Source organism: Tupaia chinensis, unplaced genomic scaffold (assembly GCF_000334495.1).
Source record: "Tupaia chinensis unplaced genomic scaffold, TupChi_1.0 Scaffold000099_1, whole genome shotgun sequence".
NCBI lineage: Eukaryota > Metazoa > Chordata > Mammalia > Scandentia > Tupaiidae > Tupaia > Tupaia belangeri.
In genome coordinates, this window is record NW_006159563.1 from 2,771,711 (window position 1) to 2,798,717 (window position 27,007).

The window sequence follows — 27,007 nt, forward strand, 5'->3', positions numbered from 1 at the left end:
AAAAAAAAAAAAAAAAAAAGGAGAGAGAGAAGCACCCCCAATTCCACCCCCAACCTCAGCCAGTCCAAATCATAGGCCTGCATGCCTGGTGTGTACAGGGAGGCCTTAAGGCGTGCAGTCAGGACCCTCTCCGTCTTCAGCCGCAGAGCATTGCATTGCCACTGCAACACCAGTTGGCCTAGTGACTTAATTCTGGTGCTTAAGCTTACAAAACCTGCTTTTCTCTATTCTCTGGTCTTTAAACAGCAGTCTTGCTAAATTTCTTGTCTTATCTTAGTAATTCACTTATTATGAGTGTTTCTAAAACTGAAATCCACCTTATTATTATTATTATTTTCCAGGTTGCTGCTAAACCTCAGATCAAAGGCTGGAACGCTCAATCCTGAATTTTGACAGCTTTTGGATTCTTCCTGAGGCATCATGCACGAAAGCTGACAGCCTCCTGACTGGTCGACAATCAGGTCAGACATTGAGCTTCTTTGCTGTGGGATTGAACTTTCTTACAGCTCCTACACCTAAGCCTGTGCTACGACTGCCTGCCCCAGCCTCATAGGCTCTGTTCCAGGCTGTCCTTTCTCACTCAGGTTAACTAGGCCATTCCTGGAAGTGCACGAAGACATGAAGGCTGAGCTCAAGAGGCTTCCTTCTCCTGCTGAGTGCTAACTGAAACTAGAAAAGGATTCCAATACCTCTGTACTAAGATCAATACTTCTACCTTTATAACTCCTATATTTGATAAGCTCTATTTAAGGCAGTTAATAAGACATATGCTACTTACTGATCAAACCAAGACTGTTATTACACAGTTATGAAAAATCTTAATTTTGAAAAAATACTTTATGTTTGAAGAAAGTAGTCATGAATTAATGTTTGAGGGAAAAGCAGGATACTGAGCTATATAAAGCTATATGAGCTCATCGTGGCAAACATCATGTGGGAATTGGCTGTTCAGCATCTAAACTTCCTTCCCAGGCTTGGAGAATTTCTCACCATGTGATTCTTCATGTGCAGTGAAGGCCTCCCACCTTTACAGAGACAAGGACTAAAAAGTCTTTCTGTCTCCACTCCCTTACAACTGTGGCATATTGCCTGAACTTGACCAGACGCTCAGATCTACCTGAACTTGGGATTGAGAAGTAAGGATAATGTAAACCCTGTCCCATCTAGGGTAATAGACCAGAAGAGCCAGCTTCAGTCTGGGCCAGCCATGGCAAATACAAGCTTCAGTGAAATATTGTTTTCTTATTGTTTTTTGGTTTAGTTTTCTTCCTTCCAGGAGAGACAGAAGAGAGACAGACAGTCTCTTCCAACAAGGTCTTCATGCCATGATCCAGCTCACATCCCAGCCAGCCCAAATTATGGACATGTGCATGTTCGGTACGTTCAGGGAGGTCCCAAGAAGTAAACGCAGAAGCTTTTTCATGCAGGTCCAGTTGCACCACCACCTGGACCCTGGGGAAAGATCTGTATCACAGCTGTATGGGAGCCTCACCTGAAAAATTCCTTGGTACTTTCTGACCTCTGCTTCTGGCTTATCAATCGCTATTAGTCAGTCTTTTTTTTTTTTTTTTTTTTTTTTTTTCCTTTTTTTTTTTTTTTTTTTTTTCAGTTTTTGCCATATGGCGTGTATGCTTACCAGAGAGAGAAAGAAAGAGAGAAAGTGAGAAAACACCCCTCCTCTCGGGGGGGTGGGGGGGGGATGGCCATACTGCAATCCCTTCTCCTTCATTCTCCTCTTGGGATTTTAGGCATGCATGCACATGTGCTTGGCATGAGTTTTAAGCTACCTGGACCCTGGGGAAAGATCTGTATCACAGCTGTATGGGAGCCTCACCTGAAAAATTCCTTGGTACTTTCTGACCTCTGCTTCTGGCTTATCAATCGCTATTAGTCAGTCTTTTTTTTTTTTTGGAGAGGTTTTCGCTATAGGGCGCGTGCGCTCACCAGACAGACAGAGAGAGACATAGAGACAGAAAGCGAGATATCATCACCCAGGGGGGATGGTCACGCCGCAATCCCTTCTCCTCCATTCTCCTCTCGGGATCTTGGGCATGCACGCACACGTCACCGGCGTGAGTTTTAAGCCACCGGGTCCGGGACGCGAACCGCAGTTGACTACGTGGGAGTCCAGTGACAGCCATTACGCTAACTGCTGGTTCCCACTATTAGTCAGTCTTATAACTACCCTTTTTCCAGACTGATTTCCAGGCTTTCCTATGAATTTCTGAGCTACCAAATATCATTTTCAATAAATTTCTTTCTACTTATAGAAGTGACAGCTCATTCTGTTGCTTGCAATTAAGATTCCTGACAAGTACATCACTGGTATTTAAAATGCAAAGAGGAAAAGCCTGATGTACACCAAATGTTAACAATGGTTATCTTCAGGTGTGGGAAATCACAGATCATTTTAATTCTCTTTTTTCTTATTTGCATTTTCTAAAATTTTTAGTAAAGTGGTGTTACCTTAGTAGTCAGAAAAAAGTAAGTTTTAAAGTTTGTGATTTCTTTGGATCCCTGATGTCCTTCGTTATTGGAAAATAATTAACTTGATTATACAATTGGAATCCATTTTGCTTCTGTCAGAATTGGTACCTGACGACTTCAACCTTGGTTTGAACAGATCATAGAGATTGGGGTAAGAGAAATGCCATATTATATTTTATTGTAAATACTGGGCCAGCTCATGGCATGGTTGGTTAAGGCATCTGGATTCCATGTGGCCAACTGTGTGGCCAAAAGGAAAGCATGAAGGAAAAGGGATTGTGGTGTGACTATCCCCCATAGAGGGTGCTTCCTCTCTCACTCTCTTTCTCTCTCTTTCTCTGTGTCTGTCAGGCAAGTCTACATGCCCTCTGACAAATTAAAAAAAAAAATTCCCTGATACTAATTTTTACCTCTCAATCCTAATACACAAAATCCCAATTTTTAAAAATTATTTTATTTAACTTTATTTATTTATTTATTTTCATTTGACCAGAGAGGGACAGGATGAAAGAAAGAGAGAGGGAAAGTGAGAAAGCAAGCTGCCAGATCTGGGACTCAAACCATGGTTGGCCATGTGGGAGTTCAGTGCTCTTAACCACCATGCCACCTGATGGTTCCCTGATTTATTTTTAAATTTTAGCTTATAGTCCTTTTATAGTTTGAGAAAATTGAACTAGTTTAAGAAATAATCCAAAGAAATTAAGTTTTTTCTTAGCATTGATATTCATAAAAGTGTCTATAAAAGCACAGGACTGGTGCTCATACAGGTCTTTGTTGTCTTCTCTTAACCAGGCATCCATAGTCTTACACATACTAAGAATAATGGTCTAGAACACGAAGGTATTGAACATATCAGAGATCCATGCAGTTAGCCTGAGTAGTTACCAATAATGGCATAAAACAGAGCCCATCCGGGTTAGGAAACAGTGAGAGTTTTCTTTTGTCGCTGTAAGAGTTCCCAGAGATTTTTAGAATCCTGATCTCATACTAGGAGACTCCCTGCTTTTGACCATGAATAAGAAATCAAGGTGACATAGACTAACAGTCTCCTTCCACTTCATTTACATTGTGAGAAAGGAGTTAAGGGAACTCTGAATCCAGAACAGTTGTCCCCAGATTGTTGTGACCTTTAGAACTGAGACGGCACGGATCATCCACAGACGGACGCAGCACAGCACAGGGGAGTAGATAAATGGAGTTTCGTCAAACAGACTGTGCGAGATCTCAGGCCAGACCTCCCTCTGCTGATTGCATGAAATACTTGGTCTCTCTGAACTTTATTTAGCCACCTACACAATGCAGATGAGAGATCCATCTCATAGTATAGGAGATAATGCATGGAAAACTCCCAGCATAGTCCCTGGCTGATAATGAATATTCAGTAAATGTAAGTTCTTTTCCACTTAGGACCCCTCTGCCTTTATTTTTCCTGGGAAAATCTTTATCTTTCACAAAGACTGACTTCAAATAACATTTTTACAATAGGATAGTTATTTCTTTAAAATTCCTAAATCTGGTAAAAGGGTACTTATCTTCTAATTATTTTCTGAAAAGAGATATCTTGACCAAACCATGGAAAAATGATAGATAAAGGGAAACGTTCTCAATTAGCTGAACAAATGTTTTATGACAATATTGCATGAGACAAATGGATCGTCATTTAACATGTAGGGATCAGTATTAAAATTCAGGGAAAAGATATTAGAGCTCATAGGGTCAAACAGTTCAACAAAAAAAGGATTGATATTTGCTTGATGAGCATGCCAAGCTTCCATAGACACTCAAAACTTTTTTTCCATTTATTGAATGAAGGAAATACTCCATATTGAACATAATACCTTCATAAATTGTTTGGGTGTGGATAATTAGCTTGGACCTTAAGATACAGTTTCCCATATTCTTCCAAACAGCATGTTTTCTTGCCAACGTGTAAATGGGATTCCAGTCTCAGTTTGAAAAGGTGACACAAGAATAAAAGCACAGAAAAGAAGGAAACTCAAACTGGAGAAGAAGCTCCATCGGAAAAAAAAAAAATCAATAATTTTGCTACTGAGAAATTGCTACCATCCTTATCCAAGAAGGGGTGGAAAGGTCAGACCAAGCTAACTTCTGTGATAAATGAGTTTATAAAGAAGCCTGTATCAGAAGACTAATTTAATTGGCTGCTTTAAGTGTGATAATACACTGCACTTCCTACAGATTTTTTTTATTAAAATCTTAAAATTAAGCTGAATACAAAGCACGCTGGGTCTATCTGAATGGGACGAATAGCATCAAGTGCAGCCAGAGTGTAAAAGCATTTGCTATTATTATTACCACTATTGACTCAAAATATTGGAACCAAAATGACATATCTTTTCTTCTTGACATTTGAGAGAATTCCAAGTCACAGAAGGACACAAAAAAAGTATCTTTGTTCTAGTACAACCTCCCACTCCAGGGCATTCAGGGCCTCATTAACTATCCCATTTATTGCTCCCAAATTACAAATTAAATAATCAAGCTGAAACTTAAAGAGTTTTGACTGTATACATGTATAAGCATCTAGATGTTCAGTCTCACATTGCAAACTCAGTTTCCCTCATCTCTACCAGCAGAATGTTACCAATGTTGTTCATATTCCACTGGTTGTCACTGCCGACATTAAAAGAAAGATAAGAAATTCAGAAATCAATGTCAATTTTAAACATAATTTCATACAAGTACCCCACCTCTTTTATAAGAATAACTGATAGGTAGAACAACTCAAGATTAGGAACACAGTTTTTAAAAAGAAAATATGAGGCAATGTAATCCAGATCAATGGAATATTAAGAGAAGGGATAAAAGGCAGTACAAGATTGAATCCTCATGAAGTCTCCATGAAGAATGGTGTTGGTGTACCAAGTGCATGAGCCTGAGTTTTGAACGGGCTTATTTCATTTCTGCATGTATGGGAAATACTAAGAAGCAAAGGGAAAATATCTCGTGCAGTATCAAATCATGTTTTTTGGTGATAATTGATAGAGATGATAACAGCTACTGTGCAAAATAGTGATTAAAATCAAAGATTCTTGGTCCAGGAGGTGGCATAGTGGTTAAGGTGCCAGATTCCTTCATGGCCTATCGCATTTTGAGTCCCAGACCCAGTGGCTTGAAAATTATGCTGCATGCATGTAAATGCGTGCCCAAAATCTCAGGCGGGGAATGGAGAAGGGTTATGGTGTTGCTATCAACCTTGGGGGGTGATTTATCACTTTCCCTCTCATTGTCTCTCTCTCTTTCTCTATCCAGCAAGTGATGCACCCTATAACAAAAACCTTTTTGAAAAGTCTAAGGTTAAATATTGGGTTGTTGAAAAAGTCATGATGTGTTTTTGCATAGAAAAACATAGAAAAAAATACATCATGACTTTTCTGACAACCCAACAGAATGAGGAAATGCTGTTAAATAGACTGAAATAGGTTTTTCTTTACTGTTTTATATATCTTTTAAACTTCAATAACCCCCCAATCCTCTAACAAAGGTGCACTAAAATCTCTTAAAGAGTAACGATAATGGCACAGCAGAGTTCTTCTCACAGAAATGGAGGATCGTCTGTTGATGATAACACGTATGATATCAATTGGACTTGTGGGCAGTGTGTTCGTGTTGGGTAAATTCATTTTACAAGCTGTAGTGACATATAAAATAATAATAATAAAACAGTAATAGCACAGCAAAATTTTTCTTGATCAAGAAAAAGCTAGGTTTATATATAAAATAATTAGCCTGATGACACTGTCCTGAATTTTCCGGGCTGTCTACAATGAGCACGTATCGATTTTTCATCAGGGAAAGACACATCCCTCTCCTTTCCTCACCCTTACATTCAGTCTTGCTGTGCATTTTGTCGCCTCCACCTCCAGTCCGTCCTGAATCCAACCCCTTCTTACCACCTCCAAGACTACAACCCTCAGCCAAGCCCCGCCCCCCATCTTCTCACTCTTGAATCCAAGCAGCACCCTTTTCTCCCTTGCCCTATGCAAATGTATTCCCATATCTCTTTACAAAACAAGCTCAGTCCACTTCTCTGGCCTTCGCTCCTGCATGCCTTCTGCCTATGATACTCTTGTCCATGCCTCACACCTTTTCCATTCTTTCCATCATTCAGTTCTCAATATACATATTTTTCTCTGATTATCCATTTGACTAAAGCAGTCCCCACGCACTTAAGCTTTCTGTTTGGTTTGGATTTGTGATAGGGCAGGTGGGCTCCTAGAGAAAGATAGAAAGGGAGAGAAAGAGGAAAAGTGAGAAAGCAACCTCCAGGGGGATGGCCATACCACAATCCCATCTCCTCCACTCTCCTCTTGGGATTGTGGGTGTTCACACATGTGTCTGATGTATTTTTCAGGCAGCCAGGTTTAGAACTCCAATAAACCACGCAATCACCATACAGCATCAGCCACCCTAACCACCACACCACCTGCTGGCCCTCATTTGATCTTCTTTATTAAAGCTTATTGCAGCCAGAAAATGACCATATTTCTCTCTCAACACATTTAACATCTTTCTTTACTAGAAAATAATCTCTTAGCTAATAAAATTTCTTTCTTAGCTGTGTTTACTGTGCTCAGAATGAAGCATAGCACAAAGATGCTTAATGCAGGGGAATGGATAAAGGGACATTTACTTATTTTAATTTCTTTAAAAAAGTTTATTGACTATTTATAATTGTACATATATTTATGGGATACAAAGTGATGTTACTATCTATGAGCACAATGTAAGATAATTAAATCAAGCTAAGGAACATGTCTATCACCTTTTTTCTGTGGTGAGAACATTTGAAGTTTACTCTCTCAGCAATTTTAAGTGCACAGTATACTCTTGTTATTATCTATATTCATTTCGCTGTGCAATGGCTCTCCAAAAACAAACGTGTTCCTCTGAATCTTTGCACCCTTTGACCACCATTTCCCTGTTCTCCATTGCCAGCCATCCTCTATAACCACCATTTCACTCTCTGCTGCTGCAAGTTCAATTGTTTTAGATTCCATATGCAAGTGAGACCATTTTAATTCATTTTATTGCTAATAAAATACTTAAAAATGGACTCATCTCATGTATTGGTGGTTCAAGGTCTAGCGGCCATCTGCTGAGTCCTGATCACATCACCAGGGCAAGAGCAGGATCTCTCAGTTCCGGTCTCATTCTCTCTCTTTGTAAACCCACCAGAACTCTGGCCAGCAGGAAGCATGGTGGTTAAGGCGCTAGATTCCCACATGGCTGACCATGGTTAGACTCGTGGATCTGGACACTTGCTTTCTCACTTTCTCTCTCGCTCTCTGGAGAGAGTGTGTGCTGTGTAGCAAATTAAAAAATGATAAATAGGGAACCAGCAGTTAGTGTAATGGCTATGTCGCTGGACTCCCACGTAGTCGACCGCGGTTCGTGTCCCGGACCCGGTGGCTTAAAACTCACGCCGGGCGCGTGTGCGTGCGTGCCCAAGATCCCGAGAGGAGAATGGAGGAGAAGGGATTGCGGCGTGACCATCCCCCCTGGGGGGTGATTTCTCGCTTTCTGTCTCTATGTCTCTCTCTGTCTGTCTGGCGAGCGCACGCGCCCTACAGTGAAAATCTCTCAAAAAAAAGAAAAAGATAAATAAAATTAAATAATTATTTGATAAAACATTTTAAAAACCTACCAGAACTCAGTTATGGGGCCCTCACCCTAATAATCTTAATCTTAAACTCTTCCCAAACACCCCACCTTTTGAGGCCATAATTAGATTAAGCTTTCACCCTTTTCATCTCATTATAGTGTGGTAACACATGAATTTTGGGACACAAACCATACCATGTGGTATTTGTCTTTCTGTGCCTGATATTTTTCACTTAGTATAATGATCTCAAATTTCATCCATGTTGCCATAAATGACAATGGCATAGTATTATCATAGATAAAACATATTTATATATATATACACACACAAACATATATACGTGTGTGTGTGTGTCTGTGCATGATATATTTATATAAATGCACATATAAAATGTTTCTATTCATCCTTCTGTTGATGGACATTTAAGCTGATTCTATAACCTGGCTATAGTGAATAATGCTGCAGTGAATGCAATAGTGCAGGCATCTCTTTGACAAAGTAAATTCAGATCTTTTGTGTAAAAACCCAGAAGTGGAATTGCTGGATCATATGGTAATTTAATTTTTAGTTTTTTGAGGAACCTCCACACAGTTTTCTATAATGGCTGTACTCATTTACATTTCTAGCAAAAAAGAAACCTTCACTGAGTATCTCCTATGACACAGTACTAGCAATTGGATCTTCTATGTAGATCCGTCAGCAATGCATCATCTTCATTTCACAGAAAGACGAACTAAGATTAAGAGAGGTTAAGTAACTTGTCCCAAGTCTCACAGCTAGTTCCTCCCTGTATGTTATGCAATTAATAAATTGTGGAAAAAGAGATCCACTTCAAAAGTTTTACTTCATAATCTCCCAAAACCTTAGCAACACAAACTTCCCAACCCCTAAAAACCGCTACTGAAACACTTGCAGTTTCCCTCTTTCTCACTATTGCAAAATATATTGACATTTCATTTATCAGGCTCTTGACTGTTCTAAATAAGAGAATTTTTCAGATAACTAAATCTTACCTGTTAAATGTCAAAACTTCATTTATTTACATGATGTCTGGTAAGATGTTTCTAAAATGTACTGTACATGTCTCCGCCTTTTTAAACAGAATTTATTTACCTGAATTTAATGTTTTCTGAATAACACATGGTAATTTTTAGAAACATCAGTTATTATTCTGAACAAAAAGAATTTCCTTTTCATCATAACAGGATTGACTACAGAACGTGCAGGGCGCAGTGTAAAATGAAAATGCAGAGTCTCTTGTTCACAACTTGTTAAGAATTTAAAAATGAGAACAGCAGAGCATGGAACCAGGGGCAGGGTCTCGTGTGATCACGCTGGCCACGCGTGTCTGGCTGACCCTGTAGCATGTCCCACTTAGCGTCTTGTACGTGGCAGGCATTCACAAGCATAGAATGGCATAGGATTATAGGTCTAAATGTGTTCAAACACAGTGAAAATATCAATAATAACAACATCCATTGAATTACGTATTGGGCTTTTCATCCATTTTCCCATTTTGGTCTTCAGAAAATGCTGTGGGTCTTGGTTAGGATTTTTAAAGTTTATTTATTTCCAGAGAGAAGAGGCAGTGGGAGGGCAGCATGACAGGGTCTTCACTCTGCACTTCTCCCCCAAGCCCTGCAACTAGTCAGGATCATGGGTGCACCCATGGGCATACCCAGCCTGTCCCGGTAGGCCCTGCAGTCTTCCCACATGGCCTCCAGCATTGTACAGCAGTACGCTCATTGTCAGCACCACCACAGTGCGGCCTCATTTAGGATTTTATAACTACGTAACAAACTCAGCTGGAGGGACCAGCAGATGGCGTAATGGCTACGTCGCTGGACTCCCATGTAGTCTATTGCGGTTTAAGTCCCAGACCCGGTGGCTTAAACTCACGCCAGGTGCATGTGCGTGTGTGCCCAGGATTCCAAGAGGAGAATGGAGGAGAAGGGATTGCAGCATGGCTATCCCCCTCTGGGGGGGGATTTCTCCTTTTCTGTCGCTCTGTGTCTTTCTGGTGCATACACCTATAGCAAAAACCTAAAAAACAAAACAAAACAAAACCCTCAACTGGAGAAGCTTACCAAACATGGGTTTTATTTTCATATACTTTTGATAAGGGTCTGTTATCCAGAATATGTCAATATATAGAGAACTGCAATTCATATTAGTCAGGGTTCTCCAGAAAAACAGAACCAATAGGATGTATATGTGTGTGTTTATGTGTGTGTATATATACATATTTACAGTATATGTATACATATATGTATATTATATATGTGTATATATATGTGTATATATATATATATATATGTATATATATATAGAGAGAGAGAGATGGAGAGATAAAAAGACATTTTAATGTGTTTAAAGATTTTAAGGAACTGGCTCATAGGATGGTGGAGAGTAACCTCCAGGCTGAAAACTATGGCAGAAGTTCTAAGTTACAGTCTTGAGGCAGAATTCTTTTTTTCGCCAGAAAACTTCACCTTTTGCTTTTAAGGCCTTTAACTGATGAGATAAAGCAAACTACATTATCAAGGGTAATCTCCTTTACTTGAAATCAATAGTAAATGATAATCACACCTACTTACAGCAACATGTAGACTAGTGTTTGACCAAAAACTGGGCATTGAAATCTAGCCAAATTGATGCATTAAGTTCATCCTCACACAACTCAACAACAGAAGACAATGCATTTGTAAAACGGGAAAATGATTTAAATAGACATTTCTCCAAAAAAGATATGCAACTGATAGATAAATACATGAAAAAATGTTCAGTATTGTTAGTCATTAAGAAAATGCAAATCAAAACCACAATGAGACACCACTTCATACCCACTAGGATGGCCATGATAAAAAATAATAATAATTTTGGTGGTGTGGTGGTTAAGGTGGCTAGACTCCCACATGGCTGACTGCAGTTTGAGTCCCAAATCTGGCAGCTTGCTTTCTCTCTTTCTTTCTCTCTCTCTGATCAACTTCAAAAAAATAAAAAATAATGACAATGAATAAAATTTTTAAAAATGATAATAATTTTTTTAAAGAAAAATAAGAGTCAGAGAGGACACAGAGAAATCAGAACTCTCAATATATTGGTCAGCTTGGGCCACTGTAAGAAGTTACTGTAGACTAGGTGGCTTATGCAACAGAAATGTATTTCCCACAACTCTGGAGGTTGGAAGTCCCAGATCAGGGTACCAGCATGCCTGAGTTCTTGCAAGGACTCTCTTGCTAGTTTGCATATGGTTTCCTTCTCACTATGACTTCACATGATGAAGAAAGGAAGTGCTAATGTCTCTTTTTCTTTTTCTTATTTTTTAATTGACAGAGAGTGTGTGCTTGCCAGAGACATACAGAGAGACAGAGAAAGAGATAGCAAGAAGACACCCACAATGGGGCATAGGGACATCGCAATCCCTTCATCTCCATTTCTTCATCCTGTTAGGATTTGGGCATACATGCACATGTGCCTAGTGTGTTTTTCAAGTCATGGTCAGCCATGTAGAATCCAGGTCCTTCATCAGTAGTCTATGGGGCCAACTTCTTCTTTTTATAAGGACATTGATACTATCATGGGATCTCTACCCTCATGACTTCATTTAAGACTAATTACTTCCAAGGACTCCATCTCCTAATATCATCACATAAGGGATTATGACTTCAACTTAAGAATTTTGTAGGGAGGACACAAACATTCAGTCTATAACACTCACACAATGCTGGTAGGAATATAAAATGGTAGGTACAACCACTGTGGAAAATGGTTTGGCAATTTCTCAATAAGTTATACATAGAATTACCATACAACCGACCAATTCCACTTCTAGTTACAGACCTAAAAAAAACTGAAAACCATATGAGTAAACCTTGAAAACTTACTTAGTGAAATAAACAGAGACAAAAGATAATTTATGATTCCATTTATATGGAATGTCCAGAAAAGGCAAATCTATAAAGACAGAAAGCAAAGTAGCTTCCAGGGGACAAGTGAAAGGGGAAAATAGAGAGTGCTTAATGAGTACGGGGTTTAGTTACTGCTCAAGAGGGGAGTCTGTTGCCCAATGCATAGGAATACCAATCACCATGCCACAGAGTCTTGAAGAAAGAAAGAATTTTATTGCATGAGTAGCTAGCAAGAAGGCAGGAGTGTTACAGTTCAAGTGTTACAGCTGCAGTGGTATAGCTTCCCTTCCAGCAACGCATATGGCATAGTGATATAGGTGCTGAACTTTCACATGGCCAACTGCAGTTCAAGTCCTGAACCTGGCAGCTTAAAAATCACTCTGGGCATGTGTGCATGCATGCCCAAAATCCCAAGAGGAGAATGAAAGAAAAGGGATTGTAGAGTGGCCATCCTCCCGGAGGGTGATTTCTCACTTTCTGTCTCTCTGTCTCTCCAGTGAGCACATATGCCCTATGGCAAAAATCTCTCCAAACAACAACAACAACAAAATACTGAGTTTTATGATGTTAATTATATTTCAGTAAAGTTGTTATAAAATAAGAGTAAAGAACCTAAACATTGCACATGGCATTTTGGGAATTTAGAGGCTTTTTTTTTTTTCCCTCAACTTCTGAGTACTACAAATAGGCCAGTTGATTGATGTAAATGCATAAAGGATCTCCAGAAAAATGAGCTATTTCTTTCTCTCTCTCTCTCTCTCTTTTTTTTTTTTTGCCATAGGAAGTGTGTGCTCACTAAAGAGCCAGAGAGGGACAGTGAGAGAGAAAGGGAGAAATCACCTATATTGACCAAAGACATTGGGTGGCTCTGAGATCATGTGCACCAATGCTTCATATTTAATGTGAAGGACTAGCAGAGAACACTTGAAAGTATTAGGGTCTAGAGCTTTTTGACACTCTTGTCAAAGATCTAGTGATAGAGACATGCTGAAGACATCTAATTGCCTATAGGTGTTAAGTGCTTTTGTAGAAAAATACCTTGGTTGGCAGAGGAACTAGACTTCGAAGCTGTCCTGGAGCTGGCCGAATGGAGAACCAGGAAGCCCAGAAACCTAGACGTGGAGTTTGATCTACAGAAGGGAGTTATCATGGCAGATGACCTAAAACGACATCTATATAAAAAGTTGCCAAGTGTTGAAGAACTCCACGCTATTGTTTTGTCACATTAAGATGGAGTACCTGTTGTTAAAGTGGCCAAGGATAATGCTCCAGAGCATGTGTGGAGAACTGGCTTCTTGTTACTTTTGCCCTCACAACAAACTAAGGGAGCAAATTGGGACTTTCAGAAAACAAAAGTATCATTTGTTACTACAACACCTATCAGGCAGCTCAATTTAATCGTTCACCTTTGGTGATGAGCTTCATAGTCAACAGCAATGCCAATACAGGACTAATTGTTAGCCTAGAAAAGGAATTTGCTCCATCATTTGAAGGATCGAAACAAGTTGTGGAAGTTTCTTAATCTGACACCGATTTCGGTGTGTACTTTATCTTCATTTTAACAGTCCAATATCAAACTAGCAATCTTTAGACCACAATAATACTTTTCTCCCTGAACTCAAGAAAGTACACCTTATACTAAAGAAAGAGCCTGTGGATGTAATTTATAGACAGATCACCTGTCACAGCTCCTTGTGTGTGGTCCCTTCTCATGTAGTGAGATCTGAGGATGCCACAAAAAGGGCTCAGTCTACTACAACTTCCATGGAGTTAGCCCTGACACCAGACACAGGTGAGATTTTGCTCTGCGGATTACAATCAGAATGGGACATTGGTCCACATGAGCCATGACGCGGTCCCTTCTATACAGTATGCCCAGCCCTGCCAAATGCAGCAGTCCTTTTTCATTGTGAATAACGATGAAGTCATAGTTTTATTCAGATTATGTTTTGTTGCATTAAGTATGAGGGAGATAAAATGACTTAGTAAAAGTAATAAAATCAGTATAGTCACTAACTTTCCTTTGTATGTGTTATTTTGCAGTATAGATGAATATTACTAAAAGATTTTATTTTTTTCAGAGGGTGTTGTTGTTTAATAAAAATGAAAATTAGAACTAATGCCCCCCACTTTGCTTTCTATAAGCAATCTGGGTTTTTGTGTGGTGTGTGTGTGTGGTTTTTTTTTTTTTTTTTTGAGAGGTTTTTCCTATAGGGCACGTGCACTTGCCAGACAGAGAGAGACAGAGAGACAGAAAGCAAGAAATCACCCCCCAGTGGGGATGGCCACGCCGCAATCCCTTCTCCTCCATTCTCCTCTCTGGATCTTGGGCACGCATGCACACGCGCCTGGTGTGAGTTAAAGACACCGGGTCTGGGACTCAAAGCACAGTTGACTACATGGGAGTCCAGCAACAGAGATATTATGCCAACTGCTGATCCCTAATCAATCTGTTTTAGTATTTGTGTTCATTATAAAATTTAAATATGATTTGTTATTGAATTGTCTCCAATGTCAGTATGTATGTAAACATGAGAGTATAGTCATTTTTTCATATACGAGTATAAATAAAATAGTATTTTTAAAAAAAGAAAAATATCTTGGCCTATACTTTGAAAATAATAACCTGCAAAGATAGCCACAAGATTCATATTGGGGAGAGCTGGCAGGTGGCATGGTGGCTAAGGGTGCTGGACTCCCACATGGCTGACTGCAGTTCGAGTCCCGGACCTGGCGGTTGCTTGTTTTCTCACTTTCTCTCTTTCTCTGTCCCTTTCTAGACAAATTTAAATAAATAAAGTTAAATAAAACAATTCTAAGAAAAAAAAGGATTCCTGTTGAGGAACTTGAAAGAACTGAAGCCTAGTGATATTGCTAGAGACCTATAGCACATGAGGAAAGAAGAAAACGCAGCTAAGTGACTCATTCCAGGAAAAAGCTCCAAAAGATCACTGCTTATAATAAGCACAAGCTTCTATGCCAAAGTCGAGCTCAGGGGAAGAGCCTTGCATCATCAAGAAAAGAGGTGCTGCATAGAACAGAATTTTCATGTTTGCATTAATGTATATGCATATGTACAGAAATGTATATATGTGTATATATATTTAAATACATGCATATTTATATACAAATATATACTTAAATACATTTATCTATAAGAATATATTTGTATATACATACAATTTATTTATATAGATATAATGAATTTATTTTATATATTTATGTTTATTAAATATATATAAAATACATATTATATATATTTAAATACTTTTTTTAAGTTTATTTTTGAGAGTGAGAGACAGACCAAAGAGAGATAAGGAAATAGAGAGACATCTTCAACAGGGTCTCAACCCACAATCCCCCTGCAGCTCATACCACATGTACAGGACGAATGAGGAACTAAGGCATGCACTTCTCTCTGGATCCAGCTTTGCTCAATCAGTGTGTTACCACCACCATGCCACAGAGCTGGCCACTAGGACGGTTTTCTTCAGGAAGCTTCCTTCTACCACCCCAGAAGGAAATGGTTGCTTTTCACACAGGGCAACTCTAGTTTTACAAATTAGAATTAAGGCAAATTGAAATTATGTAGTATAAAATAATAAATGGAGTCTTCATGCCCAAAATGGAATGAATGCAAATTCTAAAACTGCTTTGAAATGTATAAAGAATCTCAATTTCAAAGCTGGTAGTAAGAGATACATAAACTGTGTTTATGCTATTGCTACAGTGGTGCCACTTTCAGCTGATAAGTAGGAATACCTGGTTTTTCCCCCTTTGAGTCATGATCAGGCTGGAATAAAGGAAACTCGAATTATGCAATATTCCTCCTTCACAAATCCTACTGCCCTGCACTGCCAAGAAGAGGTGGAGCAGAAGAATTTCTAATTCCATGGATCTCTGCAGAATAATGATGACAGAGGATGGTTCACAGAGGCCCTCTTACCCAATGCAATCAGGACAGGGAGTGGGTTGGTTAATGAAAGATGTTGGTAAAGAGGTGAATCATAAAAAAGTCAAAGATATACACATCGTTTTTTTTCTTTTAAATTAAAATACTGTGCATTCTTTTGCCAAGTTTTTGATATAAGGCCCAAGCTTTTTATTTGAAAGTTGGTAAGTTGATTGGAGTTCTGCCTCATCCTCTTGCATAAACTACACTCGTTACATATCCTCTACTATTTATGATTGTAGTTTCTTTAAAGGGAAGCAAAAACTTAAAGACACCTGTCAGACAAACTGGGTGCAGAATCCTTCTAGATTTTTATAATTGCCTTTCCATCTTAACCATTGCCCAGCAACTTACTCTTATTGAATCTTTTCAAAATACTCACCAAGTTTTTTTTTTTTTCTTTTTTGTTGGAGAGGTTTTTGCTATAGGGCGCGTGCACTCGCCAGACAGATAGAGACAGAGAGCTAGAAAGCGAGAAATCACCCCCCAGAGGGGATGGCACCACCGTAATCCCTTCTCCTTCATTCTCCTCTCAGGATCTTGGGCACGCACGCACACGCGCCCGGCGTGAGTTTAAGCCACCGGGTTCGGGACTCGAACTGCGGTCGACTACGTGGGAGTCCAGCGACATAGCCATTAGGCTAACTGCTGGTCCCTCACCAAGTTTTTATAGAAACAACTCTTGCTTTTTGCATTTATATTTCACATGCTTATATATTATTTTACTTAATTTGCTATTAACAATGACATGTTTAACTGTTAAAGACAGACTGAGGAACAAATAGCCTGAGTCTGAATCAGTAAAGTAATTAGAGAACTCAAATGGGGGTTGCAGGCCATGCACGGGGGAGGAATGCTGACGTAGTAGTAAAATGTAATGCTCTCCAAGACTGACCCAAGTGACAAGATTCCAGGTTCATGTCTGCAGACACCCTTGAATACTGGGCACATGTATGTCCAAGATCTGGGGCTGGCTGAAGCTGGGAGTGGATCACAGCATCAAGAATGCTGAGGTGGTGTCTCTCCTGCTCTAGGGAAAAACAAACTTTGAAAATAAACCTAACAGCGTTCACAGGGTCCTGGAGGGTGGCCTCCTATCCATGAGTGCTCAGTGTATGGCGGGTGTCATTCAGTACATTTCCCTACGGCATTAGGTGCAATCTCACCAACGTGACTCAAGCCGATTGGAACTGCTATGTACTGTCAGCTCTCAATTGCTTCACTCTCCCCCCCCTTCTTCACTGCAGCCTGGTGCGTTATGGATTTCACCTTCGTTATCTTGCTGAATTCTTTACCTCAGAGTAACCCAAACCCCCTTCCTCCAACAACTGAGCTACTGCTGGTGGCCAGGCCAGACCACTCTGTTCCATAGCTCCTTGGCCCCGTGGCCCACTGGACATATGATGGTATGTGCCCACAGAGGCTGGTCATCCTACCCAGTGTCTTCCTCTGCATCATTTTGATAATAAGGACTACATGCTTCCTAGTCCCACCCACTGCTCCTGGCAGTAACCTAATGAGGGAACTATCTTTGTCCTTGAGAGAAATGCGTCCAGTGTTTCCTCACAGACACTTCTCTCCTAACCCACTTCTAGCTGGACAGAATCACTTGAGCCTCATTTAGTGTCTTTTGGGGATTCTCCTAAACCTGTGTTGCCCCACATACCTCTGTATTCAAATAAAGCCATCTCCATTCTCTACTTTTTTTCTTTACGCATGTTAGTGTGTGTGTGCACATGCATGAGAGAGAGAGAGACAGAAAGACAACCACCCTCCATAAGGTCTGGTCACTCCACGATCCCCTTCTTTCAGTCCTCCAGCAAACCAGATCTTGGTCACTCGTGTTTTCAGGCCAGTGGGGCCAGAGATTTGAATTGCAATTGCCATATGGGATCTGGCTTGTCTTGAGTAGCACATTAGGGCTGTGCCACAGAGCCAACCCCCAAGCCACCTCCATTCTCACTCTCTCTTTTTTTAATTCCCAGAAGACACATGTGTTCACCAGAGAGAGACAAAGACAGGGAATAAAAGAGAGAATGTGAAAAATCACCCCCCAGGGGGCTGGACACACTACTATCCCTTCTTCTCCAGTCTCAGGATTTGGGGGCATGCACGCACATGTGCCCGGCAGCATGTTTTCCATGGCACTGGAACCCAGATTCAAAACACAATTGGCCATACGGGATCCAGCTCCTTTAACCAGCAGGCTATGGAGCCAGCCCAGCCATCTCCATTCTCTACCTGCAAATTCTCCATCACTTACATAACATCACCTAGCAGTTGCCCTTTTGTCTGCTTGGGTTAACCTAGCACACATCGTGCTGATGTAACTGTCAGCCCTTTCTTCACTAGCTTCCAAGAATCTGACCATTGCATACCTCTCGATGTGTAGTTTTAATGGTAGTTTGTAGAGAAGGATCCCATCAAACAATGCTAGCATCTGGCCACAGACATCTGTTTCAGCAAAGCCCAGGTGACTCCTCCTAGGGCAGCCAGGAGGAGGAACCAGGAACCCCTCTCCTCAGACTCTGTCCCCTCTCTCTAGGCTTCTTTTGGTCTGTCTTCTTATTATATAGAGGAACTTTCTTCACCTTGAAATCAGGCCCTGATACTTCCTCCCATCCCAGCTTAACAAGACTTCTCAAGAAAGATCCACTCTCTTCCTACACAGTAATTCTCTCCTAGCAGGAGATAAAATAGAAAACTTTCTTCATTCACTTCCTGTACCTCTGATTCCTTCACCCACCACACCCAGTTCTTAACTGTCTCTAGGAGAGCTCTTGCTGCCCCTCTGCTACAGTGACTCCCTTCCCTGACTGTGGGCAGCATCTGCCTCTGCCTGTATAGGCTTCCCTTAACCTCAACCCCTGGCACACCCTGCTACCTTCATCTGTTCTCTGATAAGATGTAGTAACGGTAAAAACCGTCACTCAAGCAAGGTAACAACCCAACACTACTGTGATGTCCTTGACACAAAGCACCTGCTGATTTTGTCTATTTTGCCATCACTGACTTTTCCCTCTTCCGTCATGCAGGTGGTCCTACACAGCTGTTTGCTGGGGCAGCCTGGTTGGTACATTGTGGATTTCACTGTCATTATCTTGCTGAATTTTTTACCTCAAAGTCAATACTGAATCCTTGACCATCACACATTCTCTTAGGGAACCTGTTAAGTGATTGTTCTTAAACTTTAGGCTACACCAGAATCTTCTGGAGAGTTTGTTAAAAAGGCAGCCTCGGGAACCAGCAGTTAGCGTAATGGCTATGTCGCTGGACTCCCACGTAGTCGACCACGGTTCGTGTCCCGGACCCGGTGGCTTAAAACTCACGCCGGGCGCGTGTGCGTGCATGCCCAAGATCCCGAGAGGAGAATGGAGGAGAAGGGATTGCGGCGTGACCATCCCCCCTGGGGGGTGATTTCTCGCTTTCTGTCTCTATGTCTCTCTCTGTCTGTCTGGCGAGCGCATGCGCCCTACAGTGAAAATCTCTCCAAAAAAAAAAAGGCAGCCTCTTCCCTCCACCTCTGGTTCAGTAGGTCTATGATCCCACCAAGGAATCTGCCTTTTCTCCAGTAGGCTTAAGTGATTCTGAAGCCAGAAACAGGAAGATTCTATTCTTTCCCAAAGTGGGTTCTTCTTACCACAGTGACCTAAGAGCTGTTAGTAGTTATGTGTTTATTATAATTTGTTAAAAAATTCCTATAGAATAGCAAAGTATAAGTTTATAGACATTACTTAGAAGGCTAAGTAAAACTAGTGATTAATTTAAAGATTTTTTTTTTTTTTTGCTATAGGGCACGTGTGCTCGCCAGACAGAGAGAGACAGAGAGACAGAAAGCGAGAAATCACCCCCCCCCGGGGGGGATGGCCATGCCACAATCCTTTCTCTTCCGTTCTCCTCTTGGGATCTTGGGCACGCACACACACGCGCCCGGTGTGAGTTTTAAGCCACTGGGTCCAGGATACAAACCACGGTTGACTAATGTGGGAGTCCAGCAACATAGCCATTATGCTAACTGCTGGTCCCTTTAATAATTATTAAGTAATTAATAGTGGAGTGTATTGTAAATGGGGTCAGGACGGTTTAGTCTGGCTCCCTCACCTCCTATTTTACCATGTTTGAAGGCCACAGGATAAAGAACTTCTGTTATTAGTTGCACTGTGCTTATGTAATTAGGACTTTGCTGTTTTACGCCATTGAAGATAATGCACGTGTGTGTGACAGTTTTGTTTTACCAATGGACCACTATTGTCTGCAGCCCATTTAAGAGAAAGGGGGCACCTGGCCAGTGCTGCTCTGCCCTGCTAGCTAGCCCTGCTGAGCTCAACCTTGGTTCAGGCTGGTGAGTCCTGGTGCCCTTGGTTTGGCTCGGCCTTGGCTTGGCTCAGTTCAGCTCCATACACTGTGAGCTCCAAGAGCAAGGAGCTCTGTGAGTATTCTCCATGTGCATTACAAGCTCCAAAAGGGAGAAAGTGCTTGCAAGCTTTGCTATGGACTTTGAGAGCCTACTAAGATCTCTGTAAGCTCAGCCAATAAACAACATGATATCTGCCTTGCATCTTTTTCCAACTCCCGTGTCTGTTTAATCCACCCTTTGGAGAAGACAGCCTCACAAAACATGGAGGTGGTACTCTGATGGCAAAAATTGTGAAGGTGGCAGTACCTGATGAAATCTGAAAAAGCGAAATGACTAGGCAAAGACTAGGACAACAGCTATAAATATGTGACTTATTTTTATTTTATTTTATTAATTAATTTATTTTTCCTAAAGGGTATGTGCACTTTCCAGAGAAAGACAGAGAGACTGACAGAGAGAGAGAAAAAGTGAGAAATTACCTCCCAATGGGGATGGTACCTCTAATCCCTTCTCTTCCATTCTCCTCTTGGGATTTTGGGAATACATGCATATGCACCCAGCATGTTTTCAAGCTGCCAGGTCTGCGACTCAAATCGCAGAGTTGGTCATGTGTGATCCAGCCACCTTAGCTGCCACACCACCAAGTTTAAACTCTGTTATTTTTTAAACTTCCAGAATATTTCTTTTACATATAACATGTATTATTTTTATTAGATCAGCTATATTTTCATTATAGTACATCTAGAAGGTGCTTAAAAATAGGAAGAAGAAAATTAGAATTACTGAGAAGCCATCATTAAGAGACAGAATGCCACCACTAACTTGTGCAATGCCTTCCTACTGGCCCTCTTTTAGGCTTGCTCACATTTGTTCTCCCCTGCCCCCTTGCATGTGAGCTCACTTACTCCCCTTTTTTCTTCATACTTTTTAAATTGGAACCATACTTCACATATAGATTTGCCACTGTTTTAAGTTTTTTAACACTTCACCATGGCATTATAAAGTCTTCAAAAAGATTATTATAATTGTTTATTAACCTTCCCACCTAGAGCAGTAGTTAAGAACATGTGGCCCACCTGGTCTCAAATGCAGGCTCTGGCTTGGGTAGGTTATTCAACTGCTCTGTGCCTGTTTCCTCTTCAGTAATATGGGAATAGCAGCACCTGGTAGAATTGAAGAGTGAATGAGGGGAGATACTTAAAACTGTGCTGGCTGGCACAGAGTAAGTGCTCAAAATTGTAGGCATTACTATCCTGTACATTTACCATATTTAAAACATTCCTTTTTTTTAAAAAAAAAAAAAAAAGCTTTTAAAATAGATTTATTTCTTCCATGAGCAAGAGAGACTAAGGAAGAGAGCAAAAGAGAGAGCACATCCCATGGTGTCTTCATGCTGTGATTTGCTCCCAGCTTCAGCCAGCCCGAGACTGTGGACATGTGCAAATTCAGAGACCTCAAAGAGGTCTCTGAACCCTTCCATGTGGGTCAGTCTCACAAAGTGTCATGCTTTACCACTACACCACTGTCTGGCCTCTCCTTTTCTTTTTGATGTTTTGTATTCTTTAGAGTGTTTTGACTGTTGTAGGATTTGATTCTAGAGGCCGGAAATCTATGTACTATAAAGTAGGAGCAACAATAATTTATATGCTCACTAATTCTCATGTCCTGTTCACTTTGGCTTTTGGGTTTTTACATGTGTTGTTGTTTTTTCAAAATGTCTTTCCATTCTCGGCTACTAAAATCAGACATAAATGTGACCATTCTTTTACACCAAAGGCAGACAACTCTCTAGCCTTCCTATACAATCCTTGTTGCCCTAACTCTGGTGACTATAGGACACAACCAATGTAGAGGGGGATTATTCTCTTAAACTATGTGTTGTCTTCTTTTTTTACTCCTACTAAAGGAAGCTGATGCCAGGGTTTGAAAAAGATGATGATTACTTGGGACCAGCAAGTGGCGAGGTGGTTAAGGTGCTGGACACTCCCACATGGCTGACCATGGTTTGAGTCCCAGACCTGGTGGCTTGCTCTCTCACTCTTTCTCTCTCTCTCTGTCTCCCTCTGGTCAAATTAAAATAAATGAATAAATAAAATAAAATAAATAATTATTTAAAAAAAGATGATTACTAGACACAAACCTTGACATGCTCTAAAACAGTAACTAAATTATTCTGCTTAAAGTTGGATATGTCTTGGGACCAGCAGTTGGTGTACTGGCTATGTCGCTGGACTCCCATGTAGGCGACCATGGTTTGAGTCCTAGAACCAGTGGCTTAAACTCACGTGGGGCACATGTGCGTGCGTGCCCAAGATCCCGAGAAGAGAATGGAGGAGAAAGTGGTGTGGCCATCCTTCCAGAGGGTTGATTTCTTGCTTTCTGTCTCTCTGCCTCTTTTTTTCTGGCAAGTGCACGCACCTATAGCAAAAATCTCTCTCTCAAAAAAAAGTTGGATATGTCTTAACCTTAGACACAAAATCAGCTTTGACTGTTCTGTTCAACCTCTTGCCTACATGAATTCTCTGATTCTGGACTGTAGCTTGGTAGTTTTCCTGAATGCTAGGACTCCTTTCTAATATTGGATCTGGCTGACAGTACTGTTTGCGAATGGAGAGTAGCAAACCCCTATACGCTTTTTAGTAGCATCCATGTTTCCATGTGGTGAAACCCATTGTACTCCCAGCCATTACACCTTATTAACCCAGTGGGGTGTAAGACTGATCCTTCCGCTCCTGCTCACTGGAATCTTCGCTGAGAAACCTCCAGCTGAGCAAACTCTTTCTCCTTTTTCCCCCTAGCCTGTTCTCTCAGACGCCATCTCCTAACTTTCTAGTCCTAATTGACTCATGGTGACACGCTTCACATGATTGCCATCTACCTTTATGAGTGGTCTTTAAAAAGGTCACAGAAAATGCACATAATGGAAAAACCATGTATGGATCTTTAAAATTTTGCACCAAAATAAATTTCTAATTTAAATCCATTTTCCATGAATTTTTTGATGGTAACTTTGTATTTTCTCTGGTAATTTTCATGTTAGTTTTTTTTACTTTTATTTTTTTTCTAATCTCAACAATGTATAGCTTTGAAATATTGCATAGGGAACCATGGTGACTAGTTAAATATTCCATGCAGTTCGTGGGGATTCTGGCAAGCACCCCTGAGGCCCTGTCAGAAGTCCAGTTCTTCACTGTATATTCTGCTATCCCCAACTTTCCTTAAAATCTGCATAGATTTAAATAGATTTATTTAAAGATGTCATCTCTGTTTCTGCTTTATTCCACAGGAGGAATCCTTGGTTTTACAAGTTCTACTATGAATGGTGGTTATGGAAGGGACTGCAAACCTATTTCTTGATAATAGGTGGATCTATTTTGCAGTGTCTATGCTGGATAATCCAACATTGCAAAGATCTATGTAAGGGCAAATTAGGAAGAGCAATTTCTAAAGTCATGGCTACGTCTTTGCTTTCCTCAGCTTTTATTATGAAAAACTGCAACCTACAGAAAAGTGTCTAAAACATTACAACAAACACTCACATAATCTTTGCCCAGATTTCCTAATGGGTAACATTTTGTCACATTGGCTTTCTCTGTTTCAGTACATACGTGTGTGTGCTTTGTTTATGTTCATATGTTTGCTAGTGAATATGTATTTTTTCTATGACAGAGTGCACACAGAAGAAAGAAAGAGAGAAAGGGGGACAGAAAGAGAAAGAGAGATTTTGACAGGGTCTTCTCACATCATCCTCCTGTCCTACCTAACCTCCAAGCTGAGACCACAGGTGCTGGCCTGTCTAGGTTTAGCAGGAACCACATCTGGGCCTCCCATGACATCCTCCCACTTGCTACACAGCAGCTGGGGCTATATATTCTTTTATAAACACACACATATTCATTATTATTTTTCTGACACTTTATCACTAAGACAAAAGATATTCTCTTATATAACCATAAAACTGGAAATTTAACATTATAAGAGGGAACTTCAAAAACATCAGAGAAAAACGGTATTCAAATACGAGTTTATTTTGGTGCAAAACGACTTTTGAAATCAGTTCCTAGCTTTTTCATAATGCACATTTTCTATGAATTCATTGAAGACCCCTTATACACTAACAGGGCACATTCAAATGTTCCTAGTTATCTCTTCAGTTTCTTTTAACCTGCATCAGTTTCTAGAGTTTTTCTCTTTTTTGCAAGTCGATATATGTATTTTATTCTTAATGATGTTATTTTTGTTTTGCAGAATGTTTGTCAGTTTGGATTGGTTTCATTACTCTCTCATAATTACATTCAGACTAAGCTGAGCATTGTGAGGGAGGGGAAGGAATGCTACAAAGATGACATTGTATGCCAAGGGGCTCAGGATGCCAGCATGTACCTCACTGGTAGTGTTAAATGTAGTCTTTTAGTGAAGATGGTATTCACCAGATCTTTTTCACTATTAAAAGCACATTTTTCTGGACCCAGCAGATGATGCAACGGTTACATTGCTGGGCTACCACATAGCCGACCATGGTTTGAGTCTAGGACCTGGTGACTTAAATCTCATGCTGGGTGCGTGTGTGTGCATGCCCAAAATCCTGAGAGGAGAAGTGATTGTGGTGTGGCCATCTCCCCTGGGGGTGATTTCTTGCTTTCTGTTTCTCTGTCTCTCTGGTGAGCGCATGTGCCCTATAGCAAAAATCTCTTTTTTAAAAAAAGTACATTTTCCTTTTGTTATAAGTAGGAATTTATGGGGTGTGACTGTTCCTCATGTTCTTTCATCTGATAATTTTAGCATGCATTGATTTTTTTAGTTAATTTTTATTTGTTTTTTTCATGAGCAAGAGAGAAAGATTGAGAGAGACAGCTCTCTCAACAGGGTCTTGACAATATGATCCACCCCCAACCTTAGCTAGCTCCATATCATGGACATGCTTATGCTCAGTGTACTGAGAGAGGGCTCAGGACATGAACCAGGAACCTTTCCACATAGAGTTGCCTTACAGAGTGTCATGTTTTGCCACTGTGCCATTCTCTGGCCCATTAATGATATTTGGCTGAATAAGTGATTATGATGTTGGTTGTAAAATTATAATGTCCTATTTGTATTAGTTCCTCTACATTTATTAGTAGGCATATTTTTCTGTAAAGAACACTTTTCTCTTCTCTTGCTTTTATTACATTATTTCCTAATTGTATTAACTCATAGATATTTTATAAATTGAATGTGTTTGATCAATTCCTGTCATTGTTCATCCTAATGTTTGGATTGTTCCAAATTTGGCCAGCAAGAACCCCTTCAAATTGCTCAAAATGCTTTGGATGAAAACTGTATTGCAAGTCTGAATTTCAGACAATTGCACTGAAAAGCAAAGTGGATGAGAGGACTAAAACTCATCAGCTCTTGCAAAGTACTTACATGCATTGTTTCACAAATTCTTAGAGAAGACTATGAAATAAATGCTACCTATATTTTATTGAGTTAAATCTCTGATTTATATGAAAATTCTGTATATATTGAGTAGATATTTTATATGTCAGTGTATATTGGGTTGTCTGGGAAGTCATGATGCATTTTTGCATAGGAAAACATAGAAGAATACATCATGGCTTTCCTTTCCCGATGACCTAGTAGCTATTACAGCATGAATGGGCATTCAGGACAGGACACAAGACTACTAACCAAGAAAAGAAAGCTCCCAACAGGACCAGAACCAACAATTCCTTAATCTGCTCCTGATAAAAATATTTTTGCTTTAAGCTATGTGTGTCTTTGCGTGTTTAACCAGGCCTTTAATGATGTCAATCCAGAATCATACAGCATGTCAAGTCATTAAATGCACAGAAACTAACCACTTTGTGAACTTTATGTAGTATAAGTTCTCAATGCACTTCCACTCAAGCAACTTGCCAGGTTCTCGGATGCTCTCCTTCCCTTTCATGAACCAAATTTCCTGATCTGCACAGTCTGCCGAGCACTTGAGGGCAGTAACTGCTCTCCGATAGACCCGATGACTTCTGCTCCACTTCTGCTGCTGTTTACTAACCACGAGGCAGTTGTATTTGTTTCCAAGCCTGTTGGTGTTAATTAGCCCTGTGATTATAGCATTTTAATTAATTAAATTAACCATATTTTAATTAAATATTGTGGAAATCATCGAACTAGGAGAACAAAAGAGTGCACTTGTTAGTCTGAAACTAAGAGTGAATGCTTTGCAAAGTCTCCACCAAAAGAAAAAAAAAAGGATGCTATTGCAATAGGTAGATCGAGAAAAGTTTAAAAGACTGGAATAGGTATCATAAAAGTATTGTGAGGTTCTTAATTTAGGTTGTATCAGAAATGTCTGCTTCACTTTAGATAAATTTAAACTGGAAATACATAGTATTATGGATGTGATTTATGCAAGAAAGACTCGAAAGTACGAATTTATACTGGGGAGGGAAGCAGAAGAGGTCTTGACCCTATATCAAAATATTATCAGATGAGTGTGCAAACTTTAATTTTTTGGTAGTTTTTATTGTTGTTGTTTTGTGCCACACAACAGACGACTCCGAGACGGTCTTCTCTTCAGCGCTTTATTTCCCCAGGCTCTGTACAGTCTTCTCTCCCCTTTCCCTTTCCCCGGGGCCTTATAAAGGGCCCCTAGCCAATCAGATCATTGTCCACGTGCACGGGAGCACGTCCTC

General features: G+C 40.2%; 1 long non-coding RNA gene and 1 pseudogene across 2 annotated transcripts in view; both read left to right on the top strand.

The window, feature by feature from the left end:
• LOC106734369 (uncharacterized) overlaps positions 1–27,007 on the top strand; it is a 179,011-nt gene that overhangs the window by 91,381 nt on the left and 60,623 nt on the right. For both annotated transcript variants that reach the window (XR_001370016.2, XR_001370015.2), the window contains exon 2: positions 342–461. This is a non-coding gene — a long non-coding RNA (uncharacterized LOC106734369). The remainder of the gene's footprint in view (positions 1–341; positions 462–27,007) is intronic.
• On the top strand, positions 13,173–13,546 carry LOC102471498 (ragulator complex protein LAMTOR3 pseudogene; annotated as a pseudogene).